Below are 7272 nucleotides of genomic sequence, written 5' to 3'. Positions count from 1 at the left end.
TAATCCCATATACAAATCAAAGAGAGTCCCATGTTAGCGTGTGATAAAACACACACACATCAATATTGAGCTGAGCGCTGCCGCAGATCTGCTGGGATGCATCCTCCAGAGGGTGCAGTTCCAGGCAGAGAGCCGTCACTGCGCTTTAGAGCGATTAATAATTCTGTTGCCCTGGTTTATGTTTTATTGGTCCTATCCCATAGATTTTTCCCAGCGGATGAAGATTTTAGCATTTCAATATCCATCCCTTCCCATGAATTTCTGATCCGACTCAGCAAGGTGCCGGGCAGGCACTGAGCAGCCGTTCCCAGTCGTGATGCTGAGAGCTGCTTTGCTGCTGCAGGGTGTGAAGCTCAGCTGGCTGGCTCCCTTCTTGCTGCCTTTACCTGTTTTGTGTTTCCCTGGTTAGTTTGGGAGTACGAGTGCAAAGAGAAGCTTGGTCAAGCAAGCAAATGTTAGTGAGCAGGCTGAGGATTTCTGACAAATCATATGGTGCAAAATTAAGCAAAATATGTAAATCCAATTGAACACAAAATTCTTTTTCTTTCTCCTGTTTTTTAGGGGATACAGTGAACCCTAATATTTTTCAAGAGTTTAAAACAAGTGTGATCTGACTCTACCATAAGCAGTACTCAGTGTGATTCCGTAGGATGGCCAGCTATTAGGCACTTCTGCGTACCACACTCCCACCAGAAAATCTTTACAAAAAGGAGACGGTGACAAAAAAACCTCCACTGTAAGTCAGCTCTATTATTTCTGCATGCAGGAGAGTGCTGACAGTGGGGCAGGGCTGCAGGATGGCTGCTCGGTCCCACTTCTGTTTGCAGCCGATGAGTCTGAGCAGCCCGTGTGAGGGAAAAAGCTGCATTTATCACTGTGATTCTGATAGTGGAGTTCACCTGCTTTATGGGAGGAGCTGGTAGAGGATTGGAAGCTAATGAGCTGAGGCTAAAGCAGGGGGAGCTCTGCAGCCACTTCTTTTGGGGGGCTTTAAGTTCCTCGGCTGCCCTGCCTTGCTCTGAGCCCATGCTCACTTTATTTCTCCTGGCCTTAGCTCTATTCTGCTTTATCAGAACTGCTTTACAAAGAATTGCTGCAGTGTACTGATGGAATGCAAGTTACAAGTTAGAAAACCAACCCTTGAGATATGATGAATTAGCAGCAATTTCAGTGGTAAAAATGGTCTATCGTAGCTGGCTATTAACGGCACTCTGGTGAATACATTTTCATGCAAGAGATGCTTTGCTGTTTTAAAGGGGTCTCATTGAGACTTGATCAAGTTATTTTCAAAAGTTTGAAGTATTATGAGATGTTAAATCCGTTACTGCTCGATTTTCCTGTCACATTTTGTTATTTGCTGTTGTTTCTCTGTGTGCACTCAGCGGAGCTGTCTAGGTGGGCACTGATGGAAAAGTGAGAACTACCTTGAAGAAACTGGAAAAAATAGACCTACTTTCCTGTTTCTCTAGCACAGAGGAAGCATGACCTTGTATTTCATGGTGCTGGGGAGTAGGCTGGAAATCACTCTCTTGCCAGTGCGTTTGCATTTCCAAGCTGCAGCCAGGATTCTCCTTATCTTTTGCAGCCCACAGTCACTGATGTGCCATTACGGGTCAATGTTTAAAAAACTCAGCTTGCTATTTTTGTCCTGCAGTCATGAGTTTCTTTTTTTGTCATTTTTATTTTGGTTTTAGCTTAACAATGAAAGGAGAAATCAAGCCAGCAGAGTAGTTCACAAAGTTAAGTAAAATGACTGCCTATCAGATTAACGTTTCCCAAAGAGGAAAGGTCAGCAATACCGGTGCCTGAGAGCCCATTGGTGGGCAAGTGGGGAAGAATGAGTGGTCCCAGCAAGCCTGGGGGGCACACATACTCAAAAGCCATAGATCAAAAAAATTAGTAACTGGCAGTTCAACAGAGTGGCTAATGAGTTGTGCATGAAGTAGCAGTCCTATCACCTGAGGAAAGAAGTTTCTTTCCAGATCCATGCTAAAGTAGACTGGACTGCTTCTGCAAATAACATGAGTGCATCTCAGATACACTAATGCCATCGGAAATTTGAAATCCGTAAGGTATTGTATTTACTGTGTCTCTGCAGGGAACCTTAATTACGGAGAGGAAATGACTTGCTGGCATTTGCACTTTCCTGCTTTGCCGTTGTATTCATCATGGTCACTGTTTTCCTTGTCTAGTTGGCTGTAAGTTCAGTGGATCCCTCTCTCAATCCCAGTTGGCCCAGGCCAGTACCTGGCTAGGAGGCTGCCCAGGACACCCAAGTGCTGTGGTCAGTTCTATGAACCAGGAGTGTTCTGGGAGCACATTCATACTGCATCTGCTACATTTTGAATAATGTGTAGTGAAATACTTATTTGCGTTCATTTAGTAAAGGAAGGGTAAGCTTCTGTGCTGTATGTGTATTCTAACTCCTGCCCACCCTGAAACCTGTAATTTCAGGCCAATAAACTATAATTCAGTGATCTATGCCTATTTTTTTCCTGATGACAGTTCTCAGTCTTCCCTCCCAGGTACTGCAATTTCTCTATGGAAAATCACTAAACAAATCCATAAAGGCACAGACAACTGGCAGATGCCAGTTCTTCTTCTTGACATTCATGTCTTAAAACATTGGACTTTGTTTCTATACCTAGTCTTGGTGAAGGTACCAACTTAGTACAAAACTGCCCTGTTGTAAAGGAGTTAGTAATGTGACCAGTGATGCTGTGGGGGAACACAGGGCATGCACAAGGGCAGGACATGGAAATGGAGGCTGATTGTGTTGCAGCTAGGATAACTTAGTGCTCCTTCTCCTTTCTTCTTTCCTCTGAGGCATCCTTTGGATTCTGTCATGGTGACAACACAGTTCTTGCTCTCCAGCTGCCTTGGGAGTTGGACCTACATAGGATGTGAGGTTTTTTGAAATTCAGGAAGCTCCCTGTGGCACTGTCAGAAGCACAGAGCAAACAGGGAGGAACATGCTGTTTTGCTTGGCATGTCATGCTGAGATGCACCACCACTTGCTTCCTAAGTTCCTCACTGCTTTACTCTAGTGCTGGAGGGCAATGTGGATGTTTCCCATTTCCTTTTCAGATGCACAAGATGAACCTAGAGCTGGAATCAGCAGGTGCAGCTTTTCCTGGCCTGTAGAGTGAGCTAGTTCAACTGGAGCATCAACAAGAGAATAAATATAAAAAGGCAGAGTGGGCTCGCAGTCTCTCACAAAGCTTCTTCCTTGATGCCTCTGAGTGGGATCTCAGCAAAACAAGGGGTTCTTTCTCAGCCTGGTCCTGGTCTCTCCCCCAGTGGGAAGGCCCTCTCTTTTCTCTGCCCCCAAAATCCATAGGAAGTCAGTGAAACCTGAGAGGCAGCGAAGTCAAAGATCTGTCCTGTTACCAGGCTATTCACTGCTAAGTCTGAAGGGACTTGGGGACACTCCGTGTGACTGAACAAGTGGCTGCTCCGTCCTGCGGGTATAAATCTGATGTGAGCTTGTCAGCATAAGCCTGGTATATTTATGAGGGGCTTTCAGAGGAGCTGCATGGGATCAGAGTTTCTGTTCAGCTCCAAGACACAGCTTCTCCCGGCATGGCTGTGGATGGAGGAATGTCCCTGAACTGAGCCCTGGAGAGCAGTGAAGCACTTGTACTGATTTGTTGCTTCTGGAGCTGGTGTAAGACCTGGAGTGGGAGCATGAAGGATGGAAGTGACGCCAGGGTAAGGGTAAGGAACATTCACACTATGTTTAGGGCAGAAACCGATAGTGGTAACAATTGTAAGGATCATATATAATGCAGTAAAACTGTCTACCTGAAATATAAACAAAAGCCCTTTCCTGAGGCACCGAGGGGTGATCAGTCATGTTGACAGTCTCCTCAACTAAGCAGCCAGGACATCTCATTCAGAAACACGGACAAAGTCTAGGATGCAGCTTATTCCTTTAGTAGCATCCTAGAAACACTGTCTTTGCTCAGCTGCAGAGTAACGACTTCTCTCTAGATGTTTTACATGGACTTCAAGAGTGCATGATGGTTCCTTTGGTGTTTGCTATACTCATGAGGACTGTGAATGTGCTGGAGTGCACCAGAAGATGGGAGATTTTGACTTAGTTTAGGGTATGCTCTCAATGTGAATAACTTGACCAAGGATCTGTGTCGATCAGCTGTAAGGAATCTCAGTTCAAAAGCTGGTAATTGAATTCCTAGATGTATTTATTCTACTTCTTTGATATTTGCTTTACATGGGCAAAACAGCACTAAGCCCAGCAGAATTCAGTCCTGCACAAAAGTGCTTGAGGCCTGGAGAACGGGCTCTGTTTTGATCCGTGCCTTTCACATATTTCTTCAGCCCACGTGGAGCAAATGTACTGAGAAACAGCAGCCTGTCCCTGTGTTCATTTTCCCCATGCAAGACATCTATTTTTGGCTACTGTTGGTGAGAAGATGCCAGCCTGATCTCAGTACGCCTTAACCTATGTTGTGCTAAGAAGGGAAACTGTCTTTATTCTTCAAGGAATGGAAAACACACAGATGCTGTTCAGTGCTTCACATGGCAATTCCCACGTTCTGGAGAACATCGTCTTTTTCAGGCATTGCCAACAATAGTGACAGAAAGCTCTGTGCACCACAGCCCGCTCAGTGTGCTCCCTGTGTCATGCTAATTCTTCACCCCTATACTTCTGAAAGTCTCAGAAGAATGAAATTCCACTCTGAGATATCCAGATACCATTCAAGAACAATCCCTTCAAAGTTGTAGGTGGAAGGTAAGAGATACAGGTGGAACCTGATCCCAGGCCTCGGTGGGCAGGAGGAAGGCATTTGATTGCAGCTGCATTGTTCTGCATGTCAAAGCTGACGGACTGTAGGGAGCAATGGGCTGTCCCATGGGAGAGCAGCCCACAGCAGGGCTACTGGCAGCTGCCTGGGGCTGAGAGAGGCTGCAATGGGGCTGGGGTTGGCAATGCTCTGGTGAGCCAAATTCCCTGCTTCCGACTTGCTGCCAGCCTTGGCTACCAGCCCTTCCTTCACTCCCATAATAAACTCACTCATAAATTGGAAGAAGTAAATATGATGAGCTTTTGATAGAGTTCAAAGGAGCAGCAGCCAGTTTCCCGATTCCCAGGTTGGCAACTGTCCTTCCTGCATGCCCCAGAATCAAAGCACAGTGCTTGCTCTGGCAAGAGCAGCTCTTTGACATCTTTTGATCAAGAGCCTGACTGCAGAAAGAAAAAAAGCACAACTGTTTGGATCTTTTTCCCCTACAATTATTATCACATCCATTACTCAGCAGAAACCTGGGATGCCCTTTCATTCTCACACAAATACTTCCTTTTGAGATTCATTTGAAGTTTCCCTGCACATGCAGTGGTCACTTGTCAGCTCTCCACCTGAAGGAGTGAGGCAGAAAAAGCTCTGTCAGCAAAAAAGGAACTCTGACTTCAAGCATTGAAAATGAATATTGACAAAAGGAGGGGGTGGGGAGAGAGTGGGAATCAAAAGCTCAAAAATTGCTGATTAGGCCAAACCTGACCAACTTTTGCCTAGGGTAGGAAATGGCATCATTAGGAAGCAAGCAGCACCCAGTTGGGAGCAGTGATGGCACAACAGCACCTTCCACTGTGGTCACTAGGACCAGAAAACAAGTGGGTTGTCTTATCTGGCTTGCAGTTTCAGCCCTGGAAAAGCTGCTGGCTATGGCAGTCCCCATACTGGCCAACATTTGTCACAGGTTCCCCCTAGCACTGATTTAGTTAAGCCTGGTGTTTCTATTCCTTCTCATGTTTTAGCAGTAGAACAAGGGGGAATGGGTTTAAACTAAAAGAGGAGAGATTTTAGATTAGATGTTAAGGGGAAATTTTTCACTCAGAGGTTGGTGAGGCACTGGCACAGGCTGCCCACAGAAGCTGTGGATGCCTCATCCCTGGGTGAGATCAAGGGCAGGTTGGATTGGGGCCCTGAGCAACCTGATCTGGTGGGGGGCAACCCTGTCCAGGGCAGGAGTTGGGACTGATGATCTTTGAGGTCCCTTCAACCCAAGGCATTCTACGATACCATGATATTTTACCTCTAATCTGAGGGAGTGAGTGGTGGCATCACCAGTAGCCAAAAGGACTCAGACTCTGCTTGTATGGGCCAGGACTGCACAACACTTGGGCTACGAGGCATATCCAAAGAGTTGGGGACTGGGGATGCAGAGAACTGAGCATCCTGCATAGAGCTTTCCTCGTGCAGCCTGTAAGGATTACCTGGGGATGGGATGTCAGTGATGATCAGCAATTATAGATAATTAGGTGCCTCAGCAAAAGAACAGTGCTCTCAGACTCACTGTGTCCACAGCATTGAGAAAAAGCATCAGAGGTTCACCTCCTGGCTTTGCAGTGCCAAGAGAGGTGGAGTTAATGTTACTTTATTATTATTATTATTATTATTATATATTTTATGTGTTGGTTTTTTTTTTTAATCTCTAGTCACTTGCTGCAAGTTAGGATTGGGACACTGGGGGAGAAAGAGGCAGCATTGCTTCCCATGCACTCTCTTCTGTGCTGAGCAGAACCAGGCCCCTGGGATATGGATTTCAAGAGCAATAAATTCATTCTAAAAATTTAAAGAGGATGACGCAGAAAACTTTAAACGAACAAACCAACCAGCTCCGCACAATAAAGGCCATTTCTCTGCTGATGTCTCTTTCTAGTTGCAGTGTGACACATCAAGGTCAGATACCCTATCCCAAAGGAGCACAGCTTCGTACGGGGCGAAAGCCATCCCCTGGTGGGGTGTGATGCTGCTGTTTCGTAATGATAAACTGTGCTTATATAAAACCCAGGGTTCTCATAGTGGAACATCATTCACAGTGAGCCTCTTTTAGGGCAAGAAAGCACTGAGCTGGAGCGCCTTTAGGAGTTAGGAAGTGTCAAAGAGATATTTAAACTGCAATTGCCAGCTCCTGTTGTTTGACTCCCACATCACAAAGCCTTCCTTGTGCCAAGGAGAGCTCATATCTGTAGCTCAGTACATTAGCCATTCATACCAGGAGGTTTCTCTATGGCAGAACTCGACAGCAAGAATAATAATCCATATGTTTGTTATTGTGATCATCTCCTCTGGAAGATAAGGTTTAGGAAGCTCTGCCGGAGCCTCGCCAATGCCGTCACGCTGAAGGCCTCCAGTGCTTTGCGTAAGGAAAGGAGAGGAACAAGATTCCCTATCAGCATTTCTGGGCCATCTCAATGGCTTGCTGGCCACTCTGCTATCCCAGTTTTCAGAAAAAACTCTTTTTTTT

This window comes from Meleagris gallopavo, chromosome 15, assembly GCF_000146605.3.
Source record: "Meleagris gallopavo isolate NT-WF06-2002-E0010 breed Aviagen turkey brand Nicholas breeding stock chromosome 15, Turkey_5.1, whole genome shotgun sequence".
In the NCBI taxonomy this organism is placed as follows: Eukaryota; Metazoa; Chordata; class Aves; order Galliformes; family Phasianidae; genus Meleagris; species Meleagris gallopavo.
Note: the sequence above shows the minus strand (reverse complement) of the source record.